The sequence below is a fragment of the Heptranchias perlo genome, unplaced genomic scaffold (genome assembly GCF_035084215.1).
Source record: "Heptranchias perlo isolate sHepPer1 unplaced genomic scaffold, sHepPer1.hap1 HAP1_SCAFFOLD_384, whole genome shotgun sequence".
NCBI lineage: Eukaryota > Metazoa > Chordata > Chondrichthyes > Hexanchiformes > Hexanchidae > Heptranchias > Heptranchias perlo.
In genome coordinates, this window is record NW_027139396.1 from 141,225 (window position 1) to 154,810 (window position 13,586).

Below are 13,586 nucleotides of genomic sequence, written 5' to 3' on the forward strand. Positions count from 1 at the left end.
TGCAGCTGCCAAGTAAAGTCTGGGGTTTGCTAAGGCTGGTTCCCGGCAATAAGTCGTAGGAGACAGGCAGGGTGTCATGAGAATAGACTGCAGCAGGCGTGGCGGGCAGGGCGGGGTGCATGTGCCCAACACCACCAACCCCCATCCACCCACCCATCCTTTTCCAATGGAGGCGCCCGTGCCTGCAGTCGCACGGAAATCCAACAGGGGGCAACCTCCAGCTTAGCTGTCGAGCGGGAAACGTGGTGAGGCCTCACCCTGAAATATAGGCCAAGTCTCCATGGACAGATACGGGAAGAAAAACACAATGGTGGCTGCTTACCTTGCTGAGCAGGAGTGAAAGTGGCGTCAGCGGCGTTGGCAACATGGCACAACGGCCGGGCGAGGAACAACGCGGAGCGAGCAACAACCTACGAAGGAAAGGAGAGCATGGTCAAGCAGCTGTAAAAAGTTTTCCTTCTTTTATAACAATATTGACTACAGTAATAACATATGGCCCAAAAAAGAAACAAAATCTGTTTTTTGTTTTTCGAATCTCCCCGAGGGGAGCTGCACCGATCCTGGAAGCACTGCGATACCAGGTCGATGCGCGGAGTGAACGGAGCAAGCTCTCGTTCCATCTCCCTGTTCCAAAAATCAATTTAATATTTGGTCCCCAGATAGGGGACGTATCAGATATTAAACTGATAAGAACAGAAACTACACTGGATCTTAGCCAAAAGGCCGAGAAGCGATAACCGGTAAACTCCCGCTCCTGCTCCATTCTTCCTCGGACTCTCTCTTCTTCTTCAAAATGGTGTTGGGTGACTGAGCTTAGGTGTGAAGAGTGGCCGGCAAACTTTGAGCAACACAATATTTTTTACCAGAACATCTAACCAAGATGAAAAGCCATCTCCGTAACACCCCCCTTCCCTTTGGCTGAGGTAACACGATCACAGCTTTTGCATTTTCGGGTGCTTAATCAACGGGCGCGCAGGATCTCAATGGAGCGCAGAATCGGTCCTGCAGCTGCCAAGTAAAGTCTGGGGTTTGCTAAGGCTGGTTCCCGGCAATAAGTCGTAGGAGACAGGCAGGGTGGCATGGGAATAGACTGCAGCAGGCGTGGCGGGCAGGGCGGGGTGCATGTGCCCAACACCACCAACCCCCATCCACCCACCCATCCTTTTCCAATAGAGGCGGCCGTGCCTGCAGTCGCACGGAAATCCAACAGGGGGCAACCTCCAGCTTAGCTGTCGAGCGGGAAACGTGGTGAGGCCTCACCCTGAAATATAGGCCAAGTCCCCATGGACAGATACGGGAAGAAAAACACAATGGTGGCTGCTTACCTTGCTGAGCAGGAGTGAAAGTGGCGTCAGCGGCGTTGGCAACATGGCACAACGGCCGGGCGAGGAACAACGCGGAGCGAGCAACAACCTACGAAGGAAAGGAGAGCATGGTCAAGCAGCTGTAAAAAGTTTTCCTTCTTTTATAACAATATTGACTATAGTAATAACATATGGTTCAAAAAAGAAACAAAATCTGTTTTTTGTTTTTCGAATCTCCCCGAGGGGAGCTGCACCGATCCTGGAAGCACTGCGATACCAGCTCGATGCGCGGAGTGGACGGAGCAAGCTCTCGTTCCATCTCCCTGTTCCAAAAATCAATTTAATATTTGGTCCCCAGATAGGGGACGTATCAGATATTAAACTGATAAGAACAGAAACTACACTGGATCTTAGCCAAAAGGCCGAGAAGCGATAACCGGTAAACTCCCGCTCCTGCTCCATTCTTCCTCGGACTCTCTCTTCTTCTTCAAAATGGTGTTGGGTGACTGAGCTTAGGTGTGAAGAGTGGCCGGCAAACTTTGAGCAACACAATATTTTTTACCAGAACATCTAACCAAGATGAAAAGCCATCTCCGTAACACCCCCCTTCCCTTTGGCTGAGGTAACACGATCACAGCTTTTGCATTTTCGGGTGCTTAATCAACGGGCGCGCAGGATCTCAATGGAGCGCAGAATCGGTCCTGCAGCTGCCAAGTAAAGTCTGGGGTTTGCTAAGGCTGGTTCCCGGCAATAAGTCGTAGGAGACAGGCAGGGTGGCATGGGAATAGACTGCAGCAGGCGTGGCGGGCAGGGCGGGGTGCATGTGCCCAACACCACCAACCCCCATCCACCCACCCATCCTTTTCCAATAGAGGCGGCCGTGCCTGCAGTCGCACGGAAATCCAACAGGGGGCAACCTCCAGCTTAGCTGTCGAGCGGGAAACGTGGTGAGGCCTCACCCTGAAATATAGGCCAAGTCCCCATGGACAGATACGGGAAGAAAAACACAATGGTGGCTGCTTACCTTGCTGAGCAGGAGTGAAAGTGGCGTCAGCGGCGTTGGCAACATGGCACAACGGCCGGGCGAGGAACAACGCGGAGCGAGCAACAACCTACGAAGGAAAGGAGAGCATGGTCAAGCAGCTGTAAAAAGTTTTCCTTCTTTTATAACAATATTGACTATAGTAATAACATATGGTTCAAAAAAGAAACAAAATCTGTTTTTTGTTTTTCGAATCTCCCCGAGGGGAGCTGCACCGATCCTGGAAGCACTGCGATACCAGCTCGATGCGCGGAGTGGACGGAGCAAGCTCTCGTTCCATCTCCCTGTTCCAAAAATCAATTTAATATTTGGTCCCCAGATAGGGGACGTATCAGATATTAAACTGATAAGAACAGAAACTACACTGGATCTTAGCCAAAAGGCCGAGAAGCGATAACCGGTAAACTCCCGCTCCTGCTCCATTCTTCCTCGGACTCTCTCTTCTTCTTCAAAATGGTGTTGGGTGACTGAGCTTAGGTGTGAAGAGTGGCCGGCAAACTTTGAGCAACACAATATTTTTTACCAGAACATCTAACCAAGATGAAAAGCCATCTCCGTAACACCCCCCTTCCCTTTGGCTGAGGTAACACGATCACAGCTTTTGCATTTTCGGGTGCTTAATCAACGGGCGCGCAGGATCTCAATGGAGCGCAGAATCGGTCCTGCAGCTGCCAAGTAAAGTCTGGGGTTTGCTAAGGCTGGTTCCCGGCAATAAGTCGTAGGAGACAGGCAGGGTGTCATGAGAATAGACTGCAGCAGGCGTGGCGGGCAGGGCGGGGTGCATGTGCCCAACACCACCAACCCCCATCCACCCACCCATCCTTTTCCAATGGAGGCGCCCGTGCCTGCAGTCGCACGGAAATCCAACAGGGGGCAACCTCCAGCTTAGCTGTCGAGCGGGAAACGTGGTGAGGCCTCACCCTGAAATATAGGCCAAGTCTCCATGGACAGATACGGGAAGAAAAACACAATGGTGGCTGCTTACCTTGCTGAGCAGGAGTGAAAGTGGCGTCAGCGGCGTTGGCAACATGGCACAACGGCCGGGCGAGGAACAACGCGGAGCGAGCAACAACCTACGAAGGAAAGGAGAGCATGGTCAAGCAGCTGTAAAAAGTTTTCCTTCTTTTATAACAATATTGACTACAGTAATAACATATGGCCCAAAAAAGAAACAAAATCTGTTTTTTGTTTTTCGAATCTCCCCGAGGGGAGCTGCACCGATCCTGGAAGCACTGCGATACCAGGTCGATGCGCGGAGTGAACGGAGCAAGCTCTCGTTCCATCTCCCTGTTCCAAAAATCAATTTAATATTTGGTCCCCAGATAGGGGACGTATCAGATATTAAACTGATAAGAACAGAAACTACACTGGATCTTAGCCAAAAGGCCGAGAAGCGATAACCGGTAAACTCCCGCTCCTGCTCCATTCTTCCTCGGACTCTCTCTTCTTCTTCAAAATGGTGTTGGGTGACTGAGCTTAGGTGTGAAGAGTGGCCGGCAAACTTTGAGCAACACAATATTTTTTACCAGAACATCTAACCAAGATGAAAAGCCATCTCCGTAACACCCCCCTTCCCTTTGGCTGAGGTAACACGATCACAGCTTTTGCATTTTCGGGTGCTTAATCAACGGGCGCGCAGGATCTCAATGGAGCGCAGAATCGGTCCTGCAGCTGCCAAGTAAAGTCTGGGGTTTGCTAAGGCTGGTTCCCGGCAATAAGTCGTAGGAGACAGGCAGGGTGTCATGGGAATAGACTGCAGCAGGCGTGGCGGGCAGGGCGGGGTGCATGTGCCCAACACCACCAACCCCCATCCACCCACCCATCCTTTTCCAATGGAGGCGCCCGTGCCTGCAGTCGCACGGAAATCCAACAGGGGGCAACCTCCAGCTTAGCTGTCGAGCGGGAAACGTGGTGAGGCCTCACCCTGAAATATAGGCCAAGTCTCCATGGACAGATACGGGAAGAAAAACACAATGGTGGCTGCTTACCTTGCTGAGCAGGAGTGAAAGTGGCGTCAGCGGCGTTGGCAACATGGCACAACGGCCGGGCGAGGAACAACGCGGAGCGAGCAACAACCTACGAAGGAAAGGAGAGCATGGTCAAGCAGCTGTAAAAAGTTTTCCTTCTTTTATAACAATATTGACTATAGTAATAACATATGGTTCAAAAAAGAAACAAAATCTGTTTTTTGTTTTTCGAATCTCCCCGAGGGGAGCTGCACCGATCCTGGAAGCACTGCGATACCAGGTCGATGCGCGGAGTGGACGGAGCAAGCTCTCGTTCCATCTCCCTGTTCCAAAAATCAATTTAATATTTGGTCCCCAGATAGGGGACGTATCAGATATTAAACTGATAAGAACAGAAACTACACTGGATCTTAGCCAAAAGGCCGAGAAGCGATAACCGGTAAACTCCCGCTCCTGCTCCATTCTTCCTCGGACTCTCTCTTCTTCTTCAAAATGGTGTTGGGTGACTGAGCTTAGGTGTGAAGAGTGGCCGGCAAACTTTGAGCAACACAATATTTTTTACCAGAACATCTAACCAAGATGAAAAGCCATCTCCGTAACACCCCCCTTCCCTTTGGCTGAGGTAACACGATCACAGCTTTTGCATTTTCGGGTGCTTAATCAACGGGCGCGCAGGATCTCAATGGAGCGCAGAATCGGTCCTGCAGCTGCCAAGTAAAGTCTGGGGTTTGCTAAGGCTGGTTCCCGGCAATAAGTCGTAGGAGACAGGCAGGGTGGCATGGGAATAGACTGCAGCAGGCGTGGCGGGCAGGGCGGGGTGCATGTGCCCAACACCACCAACCCCCATCCACCCACCCATCCTTTTCCAATAGAGGCGGCCGTGCCTGCAGTCGCACGGAAATCCAACAGGGGGCAACCTCCAGCTTAGCTGTCGAGCGGGAAACGTGGTGAGGCCTCACCCTGAAATATAGGCCAAGTCCCCATGGACAGATACGGGAAGAAAAACACAATGGTGGCTGCTTACCTTGCTGAGCAGGAGTGAAAGTGGCGTCAGCGGCGTTGGCAACATGGCACAACGGCCGGGCGAGGAACAACGCGGAGCGAGCAACAACCTACGAAGGAAAGGAGAGCATGGTCAAGCAGCTGTAAAAAGTTTTCCTTCTTTTATAACAATATTGACTATAGTAATAACATATGGTTCAAAAAAGAAACAAAATCTGTTTTTTGTTTTTCGAATCTCCCCGAGGGGAGCTGCACCGATCCTGGAAGCACTGCGATACCAGCTCGATGCGCGGAGTGGACGGAGCAAGCTCTCGTTCCATCTCCCTGTTCCAAAAATCAATTTAATATTTGGTCCCCAGATAGGGGACGTATCAGATATTAAACTGATAAGAACAGAAACTACACTGGATCTTAGCCAAAAGGCCGAGAAGCGATAACCGGTAAACTCCCGCTCCTGCTCCATTCTTCCTCGGACTCTCTCTTCTTCTTCAAAATGGTGTTGGGTGACTGAGCTTAGGTGTGAAGAGTGGCCGGCAAACTTTGAGCAACACAATATTTTTTACCAGAACATCTAACCAAGATGAAAAGCCATCTCCGTAACACCCCCCTTCCCTTTGGCTGAGGTAACACGATCACAGCTTTTGCATTTTCGGGTGCTTAATCAACGGGCGCGCAGGATCTCAATGGAGCGCAGAATCGGTCCTGCAGCTGCCAAGTAAAGTCTGGTGTTTGCTAAGGCTGGTTCCCGGCAATAAGTCGTAGGAGACAGGCAGGGTGGCATGGGAATAGACTGCAGCAGGCGTGGCGGGCAGGGCGGGGTGCATGTGCCCAACACCACCAACCCCCATCCACCCACCCATCCTTTTCCAATAGAGGCGGCCGTGCCTGCAGTCGCACGGAAATCCAACATGGGGCAACCTCCAGCTTAGCTGTCGAGCGGGAAACGTGGTGAGGCCTCACCCTGAAATATAGGCCAAGTCCCCATGGACAGATACGGGAAGAAAAACACAATGGTGGCTGCTTACCTTGCTGAGCAGGAGTGAAAGTGGCGTCAGCGGCGTTGGCAACATGGCACAACGGCCGGGCGAGGAACAACGCGGAGCGAGCAACAACCTATGAAGGAAAGGAGAGCATGGTCAAGCAGCTGTAAAAAGTTTTCCTTCTTTTATAACAATATTGACTATAGTAATAACATATGGTTCAAAAAAGAAACAAAATCTGTTTTTTGTTTTTCGAATCTCCCCGAGGGGAGCTGCACCGATCCTGGAAGCACTGCGATACCAGCTCGATGCGCGGAGTGGACGGAGCAAGCTCTCGTTCCATCTCCCTGTTCCAAAAATCAATTTAATATTTGGTCCCCAGATAGGGGACGTATCAGATATTAAACTGATAAGAACAGAAACTACACTGGATCTTAGCCAAAAGGCCGAGAAGCGATAACCGGTAAACTCCCGCTCCTGCTCCATTCTTCCTCGGACTCTCTCTTCTTCTTCAAAATGGTGTTGGGTGACTGAGCTTAGGTGTGAAGAGTGGCCGGCAAACTTTGAGCAACACAATATTTTTTACCAGAACATCTAACCAAGATGAAAAGCCATCTCCGTAACACCCCCCTTCCCTTTGGCTGAGGTAACACGATCACAGCTTTTGCATTTTCGGGTGCTTAATCAACGGGCGCGCAGGATCTCAATGGAGCGCAGAATCGGTCCTGCAGCTGCCAAGTAAAGTCTGGGGTTTGCTAAGGCTGGTTCCCGGCAATAAGTCGTAGGAGACAGGCAGGGTGGCATGGGAATAGACTGCAGCAGGCGTGGCGGGCAGGGCGGGGTGCATGTGCCCAACACCACCAACCCCCATCCACCCACCCATCCTTTTCCAATAGAGGCGGCCGTGCCTGCAGTCGCACGGAAATCCAACAGGGGGCAACCTCCAGCTTAGCTGTCGAGCGGGAAACGTGGTGAGGCCTCACCCTGAAATATAGGCCAAGTCCCCATGGACAGATACGGGAAGAAAAACACAATGGTGGCTGCTTACCTTGCTGAGCAGGAGTGAAAGTGGCGTCAGCGGCGTTGGCAACATGGCACAACGGCCGGGCGAGGAACAACGCGGAGCGAGCAACAACCTACGAAGGAAAGGAGAGCATGGTCAAGCAGCTGTAAAAAGTTTTCCTTCTTTTATAACAATATTGACTATAGTAATAACATATGGTTCAAAAAAGAAACAAAATCTGTTTTTTGTTTTTCGAATCTCCCCGAGGGGAGCTGCACCGATCCTGGAAGCACTGCGATACCAGCTCGATGCGCGGAGTGGACGGAGCAAGCTCTCGTTCCATCTCCCTGTTCCAAAAATCAATTTAATATTTGGTCCCCAGATAGGGGACGTATCAGATATTAAACTGATAAGAACAGAAACTACACTGGATCTTAGCCAAAAGGCCGAGAAGCGATAACCGGTAAACTCCCGCTCCTGCTCCATTCTTCCTCGGACTCTCTCTTCTTCTTCAAAATGGTGTTGGGTGACTGAGCTTAGGTGTGAAGAGTGGCCGGCAAACTTTGAGCAACACAATATTTTTTACCAGAACATCTAACCAAGATGAAAAGCCATCTCCGTAACACCCCCCTTCCCTTTGGCTGAGGTAACACGATCACAGCTTTTGCATTTTCGGGTGCTTAATCAACGGGCGCGCAGGATCTCAATGGAGCGCAGAATCGGTCCTGCAGCTGCCAAGTAAAGTCTGGGGTTTGCTAAGGCTGGTTCCCGGCAATAAGTCGTAGGAGACAGGCAGGGTGTCATGAGAATAGACTGCAGCAGGCGTGGCGGGCAGGGCGGGGTGCATGTGCCCAACACCACCAACCCCCATCCACCCACCCATCCTTTTCCAATGGAGGCGCCCGTGCCTGCAGTCGCACGGAAATCCAACAGGGGGCAACCTCCAGCTTAGCTGTCGAGCGGGAAACGTGGTGAGGCCTCACCCTGAAATATAGGCCAAGTCTCCATGGACAGATACGGGAAGAAAAACACAATGGTGGCTGCTTACCTTGCTGAGCAGGAGTGAAAGTGGCGTCAGCGGCGTTGGCAACATGGCACAACGGCCGGGCGAGGAACAACGCGGAGCGAGCAACAACCTACGAAGGAAAGGAGAGCATGGTCAAGCAGCTGTAAAAAGTTTTCCTTCTTTTATAACAATATTGACTACAGTAATAACATATGGCCCAAAAAAGAAACAAAATCTGTTTTTTGTTTTTCGAATCTCCCCGAGGGGAGCTGCACCGATCCTGGAAGCACTGCGATACCAGGTCGATGCGCGGAGTGAACGGAGCAAGCTCTCGTTCCATCTCCCTGTTCCAAAAATCAATTTAATATTTGGTCCCCAGATAGGGGACGTATCAGATATTAAACTGATAAGAACAGAAACTACACTGGATCTTAGCCAAAAGGCCGAGAAGCGATAACCGGTAAACTCCCGCTCCTGCTCCATTCTTCCTCGGACTCTCTCTTCTTCTTCAAAATGGTGTTGGGTGACTGAGCTTAGGTGTGAAGAGTGGCCGGCAAACTTTGAGCAACACAATATTTTTTACCAGAACATCTAACCAAGATGAAAAGCCATCTCCGTAACACCCCCCTTCCCTTTGGCTGAGGTAACACGATCACAGCTTTTGCATTTTCGGGTGCTTAATCAACGGGCGCGCAGGATCTCAATGGAGCGCAGAATCGGTCCTGCAGCTGCCAAGTAAAGTCTGGGGTTTGCTAAGGCTGGTTCCCGGCAATAAGTCGTAGGAGACAGGCAGGGTGTCATGGGAATAGACTGCAGCAGGCGTGGCGGGCAGGGCGGGGTGCATGTGCCCAACACCACCAACCCCCATCCACCCACCCATCCTTTTCCAATGGAGGCGCCCGTGCCTGCAGTCGCACGGAAATCCAACAGGGGGCAACCTCCAGCTTAGCTGTCGAGCGGGAAACGTGGTGAGGCCTCACCCTGAAATATAGGCCAAGTCTCCATGGACAGATACGGGAAGAAAAACACAATGGTGGCTGCTTACCTTGCTGAGCAGGAGTGAAAGTGGCGTCAGCGGCGTTGGCAACATGGCACAACGGCCGGGCGAGGAACAACGCGGAGCGAGCAACAACCTACGAAGGAAAGGAGAGCATGGTCAAGCAGCTGTAAAAAGTTTTCCTTCTTTTATAACAATATTGACTATAGTAATAACATATGGTTCAAAAAAGAAACAAAATCTGTTTTTTGTTTTTCGAATCTCCCCGAGGGGAGCTGCACCGATCCTGGAAGCACTGCGATACCAGGTCGATGCGCGGAGTGGACGGAGCAAGCTCTCGTTCCATCTCCCTGTTCCAAAAATCAATTTAATATTTGGTCCCCAGATAGGGGACGTATCAGATATTAAACTGATAAGAACAGAAACTACACTGGATCTTAGCCAAAAGGCCGAGAAGCGATAACCGGTAAACTCCCGCTCCTGCTCCATTCTTCCTCGGACTCTCTCTTCTTCTTCAAAATGGTGTTGGGTGACTGAGCTTAGGTGTGAAGAGTGGCCGGCAAACTTTGAGCAACACAATATTTTTTACCAGAACATCTAACCAAGATGAAAAGCCATCTCCGTAACACCCCCCTTCCCTTTGGCTGAGGTAACACGATCACAGCTTTTGCATTTTCGGGTGCTTAATCAACGGGCGCGCAGGATCTCAATGGAGCGCAGAATCGGTCCTGCAGCTGCCAAGTAAAGTCTGGGGTTTGCTAAGGCTGGTTCCCGGCAATAAGTCGTAGGAGACAGGCAGGGTGGCATGGGAATAGACTGCAGCAGGCGTGGCGGGCAGGGCGGGGTGCATGTGCCCAACACCACCAACCCCCATCCACCCACCCATCCTTTTCCAATAGAGGCGGCCGTGCCTGCAGTCGCACGGAAATCCAACAGGGGGCAACCTCCAGCTTAGCTGTCGAGCGGGAAACGTGGTGAGGCCTCACCCTGAAATATAGGCCAAGTCCCCATGGACAGATACGGGAAGAAAAACACAATGGTGGCTGCTTACCTTGCTGAGCAGGAGTGAAAGTGGCGTCAGCGGCGTTGGCAACATGGCACAACGGCCGGGCGAGGAACAACGCGGAGCGAGCAACAACCTACGAAGGAAAGGAGAGCATGGTCAAGCAGCTGTAAAAAGTTTTCCTTCTTTTATAACAATATTGACTATAGTAATAACATATGGTTCAAAAAAGAAACAAAATCTGTTTTTTGTTTTTCGAATCTCCCCGAGGGGAGCTGCACCGATCCTGGAAGCACTGCGATACCAGCTCGATGCGCGGAGTGGACGGAGCAAGCTCTCGTTCCATCTCCCTGTTCCAAAAATCAATTTAATATTTGGTCCCCAGATAGGGGACGTATCAGATATTAAACTGATAAGAACAGAAACTACACTGGATCTTAGCCAAAAGGCCGAGAAGCGATAACCGGTAAACTCCCGCTCCTGCTCCATTCTTCCTCGGACTCTCTCTTCTTCTTCAAAATGGTGTTGGGTGACTGAGCTTAGGTGTGAAGAGTGGCCGGCAAACTTTGAGCAACACAATATTTTTTACCAGAACATCTAACCAAGATGAAAAGCCATCTCCGTAACACCCCCCTTCCCTTTGGCTGAGGTAACACGATCACAGCTTTTGCATTTTCGGGTGCTTAATCAACGGGCGCGCAGGATCTCAATGGAGCGCAGAATCGGTCCTGCAGCTGCCAAGTAAAGTCTGGGGTTTGCTAAGGCTGGTTCCCGGCAATAAGTCGTAGGAGACAGGCAGGGTGGCATGGGAATAGACTGCAGCAGGCGTGGCGGGCAGGGCGGGGTGCATGTGCCCAACACCACCAACCCCCATCCACCCACCCATCCTTTTCCAATAGAGGCGGCCGTGCCTGCAGTCGCACGGAAATCCAACAGGGGGCAACCTCCAGCTTAGCTGTCGAGCGGGAAACGTGGTGAGGCCTCACCCTGAAATATAGGCCAAGTCCCCATGGACAGATACGGGAAGAAAAACACAATGGTGGCTGCTTACCTTGCTGAGCAGGAGTGAAAGTGGCGTCAGCGGCGTTGGCAACATGGCACAACGGCCGGGCGAGGAACAACGCGGAGCGAGCAACAACCTACGAAGGAAAGGAGAGCATGGTCAAGCAGCTGTAAAAAGTTTTCCTTCTTTTATAACAATATTGACTATAGTAATAACATATGGTTCAAAAAAGAAACAAAATCTGTTTTTTGTTTTTCGAATCTCCCCGAGGGGAGCTGCACCGATCCTGGAAGCACTGCGATACCAGGTCGATGCGCGGAGTGGACGGAGCAAGCTCTCGTTCCATCTCCCTGTTCCAAAAATCAATTTAATATTTGGTCCCCAGATAGGGGACGTATCAGATATTAAACTGATAAGAACAGAAACTTTTTTTTTTTTTTTTTTTTCAAAAAATATACTTTATTCATAAAATTTGCAGCAGTACATACAATACAGTTGTCATATCGCTTTCCAAATGTACACAATACAGATTATACAATTTGCAGGTTACGTCAAGTACAGTTCAATGAACACATTGGACATAATTACAGTTCATGACACTCTAGGGTGTCTCATTGCTTCATACTCAACACAGATTATTGCTTACAGATTCATTTCAGATTCATTACAGGTACATTACAGCAATTTGAATTTTACATTCTGCCCGAGGGGGTTTTTCCCTGATTGCAGCCCCTCGGTTTACAATGGCGGGAAGGCTCTAAACGGTTGCCTTTCCCCACAGGGCCTTTGCGGCGGCCGCACCCATCCTCAGTGCGTCCCTCAGCACGTAGTCCTGGACCTTGGAATGTGCCAGTCTGCAACACTCGGTCGAGGACAGCTCCTTGTGCTGGAAGACCAGCAAGTTTCGGGCAGACCAAAGGGCGTCTTTCACCGAGTTGATGGTCTTCCAGCAGCAGCCGATGTCCGTCTCAGTGTGCGTCCCCGGGAACAGCCCGTAGAGCACAGAAACCTGTGTTACGGAACTGCTCGGGACGAACCTGGACAGATACCACTGCATCTCTCTCCAGACCTTCTTTGCAAAGGCACATTCCATAAGGAGATGGGTGACGGTCTCGTCTCCACCGCAGCCTCCTCTGGGACAGCGCGCGGTGGCGCTGAGAGCCCGGGAGTGCATGAAGGATCTGACGGGAAGGGCCCTTCTCACCACCAGCCAAGCTAGGTCTTGGTGCTTGTTTGAGAGCTCTGGCGATGAGGCGTTCTGCCAAATGACATTGACAGTCTGCTCGGGGAACCAACCGACAGGATCCACCATCTCCTTTTCCCGCAGGGTCTCGAGGACGTTACGTGCGGACCACTTGCTGATCGCCTTGTGGTCAAAGGTGTTTTCCTGCACAAACCTTTCCACGCAGGACAGGTGGGGCGGAACGGTCCAACTGGACGGAGCGTTCCGTGGCAGCGTGGCCAGGCCCATCCTTCTCAACACCGGGGACAGGTAGAACCTCAGCACGTAGTGACACTTTGTGTTTGCGTACTGAGGGTCTATGCACAGCTTGATGCAGCCGCACACAAAGGTGGCCATCAGGATGAGGGCCACGTTGGGCACGCCTTTCCCCCCTTTCTCTGGAGATTTGTACATCGTGACCCTGCGGACACGGTCCATTTTTGATCTCCAGACAAAGTGGAAGATGGCTCGGGTGACTGTCGCGGCGCAGGAGCGAGGTATGGGCCAGACCTGCGCCACGTACAGCAACACCGAGAGCACCTCGCACCTGATGACCAGGTTCTTGCCCACGATCGAGAGGGATCGTTGATCCCACAGTCCCAGTTTCTGCTTAACCTTGGAGATACGCTCCTCCCAGTTTTTGGTGCACGCCCCGGCCCCCCCGAACCAGATCCCCAGCACCTTCAGGTAATCCGACCTGACGGTGAAGGGGACAAAGGATCGGTCGGTCCAGTTCCCAAAGAACATGGCCTCGCTCTTGCTATGATTTACCCTGGCCCCCGAGGCCAGTTCGAACTGGTCGCAGATGCTCATCAATCTGCGGACCGACAGCTGATCCGAGCAAAAGACGGCGACGTCATCCATGTACAGGGAGGCCTTGACCTGAGTGCCTCCGCTGCCTGGGATCGTCACCCCTCTTATGCCCGCATCCCTCCTGATGGACTCGGCAAAGGGTTCGATGCAACACACGAACAAGACGGAGGAGAGAGGACAGCCCTGCCTGACTCCAGATTTGATCGGAAAGCTTTCTGATTCCCACCCGTTGATTGAAACTGCG

At 51.5% G+C, this 13,586-nt stretch overlaps 12 non-coding genes across 12 annotated transcripts; all 12 read right to left on the reverse strand.

The window, feature by feature from the left end:
- Nucleotides 1-544: 544 nt before the first annotated feature.
- On the reverse strand, nucleotides 545-735 carry LOC137311813 (U2 spliceosomal RNA). Its single transcript, XR_010960568.1, has one exon. It is a non-coding gene; the product is annotated as a U2 spliceosomal RNA (small nuclear RNA).
- Nucleotides 736-1,547: 812 nt separating this feature from the next.
- LOC137311829 (U2 spliceosomal RNA) lies at nucleotides 1,548-1,738 on the reverse strand. The gene has a single exon (XR_010960583.1). It is a non-coding gene; the product is annotated as a U2 spliceosomal RNA (small nuclear RNA).
- Nucleotides 1,739-2,550: 812 nt separating this feature from the next.
- Nucleotides 2,551-2,741, reverse strand: LOC137311830 (U2 spliceosomal RNA). Its single transcript, XR_010960584.1, has one exon. It is a non-coding gene; the product is annotated as a U2 spliceosomal RNA (small nuclear RNA).
- Nucleotides 2,742-3,553: 812 nt separating this feature from the next.
- On the reverse strand, nucleotides 3,554-3,744 carry LOC137311814 (U2 spliceosomal RNA). The gene has a single exon (XR_010960569.1). It is a non-coding gene; the product is annotated as a U2 spliceosomal RNA (small nuclear RNA).
- An 812-nt stretch (nucleotides 3,745-4,556) lies between these two features.
- LOC137311799 (U2 spliceosomal RNA) lies at nucleotides 4,557-4,747 on the reverse strand. Its single transcript, XR_010960554.1, has one exon. It is a non-coding gene; the product is annotated as a U2 spliceosomal RNA (small nuclear RNA).
- An 812-nt stretch (nucleotides 4,748-5,559) lies between these two features.
- On the reverse strand, nucleotides 5,560-5,750 carry LOC137311831 (U2 spliceosomal RNA). The gene has a single exon (XR_010960585.1). It is a non-coding gene; the product is annotated as a U2 spliceosomal RNA (small nuclear RNA).
- An 812-nt stretch (nucleotides 5,751-6,562) lies between these two features.
- On the reverse strand, nucleotides 6,563-6,753 carry LOC137311832 (U2 spliceosomal RNA). Its single transcript, XR_010960586.1, has one exon. It is a non-coding gene; the product is annotated as a U2 spliceosomal RNA (small nuclear RNA).
- An 812-nt stretch (nucleotides 6,754-7,565) lies between these two features.
- Nucleotides 7,566-7,756, reverse strand: LOC137311833 (U2 spliceosomal RNA). The gene has a single exon (XR_010960587.1). It is a non-coding gene; the product is annotated as a U2 spliceosomal RNA (small nuclear RNA).
- An 812-nt stretch (nucleotides 7,757-8,568) lies between these two features.
- LOC137311815 (U2 spliceosomal RNA) lies at nucleotides 8,569-8,759 on the reverse strand. Its single transcript, XR_010960570.1, has one exon. It is a non-coding gene; the product is annotated as a U2 spliceosomal RNA (small nuclear RNA).
- Nucleotides 8,760-9,571: 812 nt separating this feature from the next.
- On the reverse strand, nucleotides 9,572-9,762 carry LOC137311800 (U2 spliceosomal RNA). The gene has a single exon (XR_010960555.1). It is a non-coding gene; the product is annotated as a U2 spliceosomal RNA (small nuclear RNA).
- An 812-nt stretch (nucleotides 9,763-10,574) lies between these two features.
- LOC137311834 (U2 spliceosomal RNA) lies at nucleotides 10,575-10,765 on the reverse strand. Its single transcript, XR_010960588.1, has one exon. It is a non-coding gene; the product is annotated as a U2 spliceosomal RNA (small nuclear RNA).
- Nucleotides 10,766-11,577: 812 nt separating this feature from the next.
- LOC137311845 (U2 spliceosomal RNA) lies at nucleotides 11,578-11,763 on the reverse strand. Its single transcript, XR_010960591.1, has one exon. It is a non-coding gene; the product is annotated as a U2 spliceosomal RNA (small nuclear RNA).
- Between the last annotated feature and the right edge of the window lie 1,823 nt (nucleotides 11,764-13,586).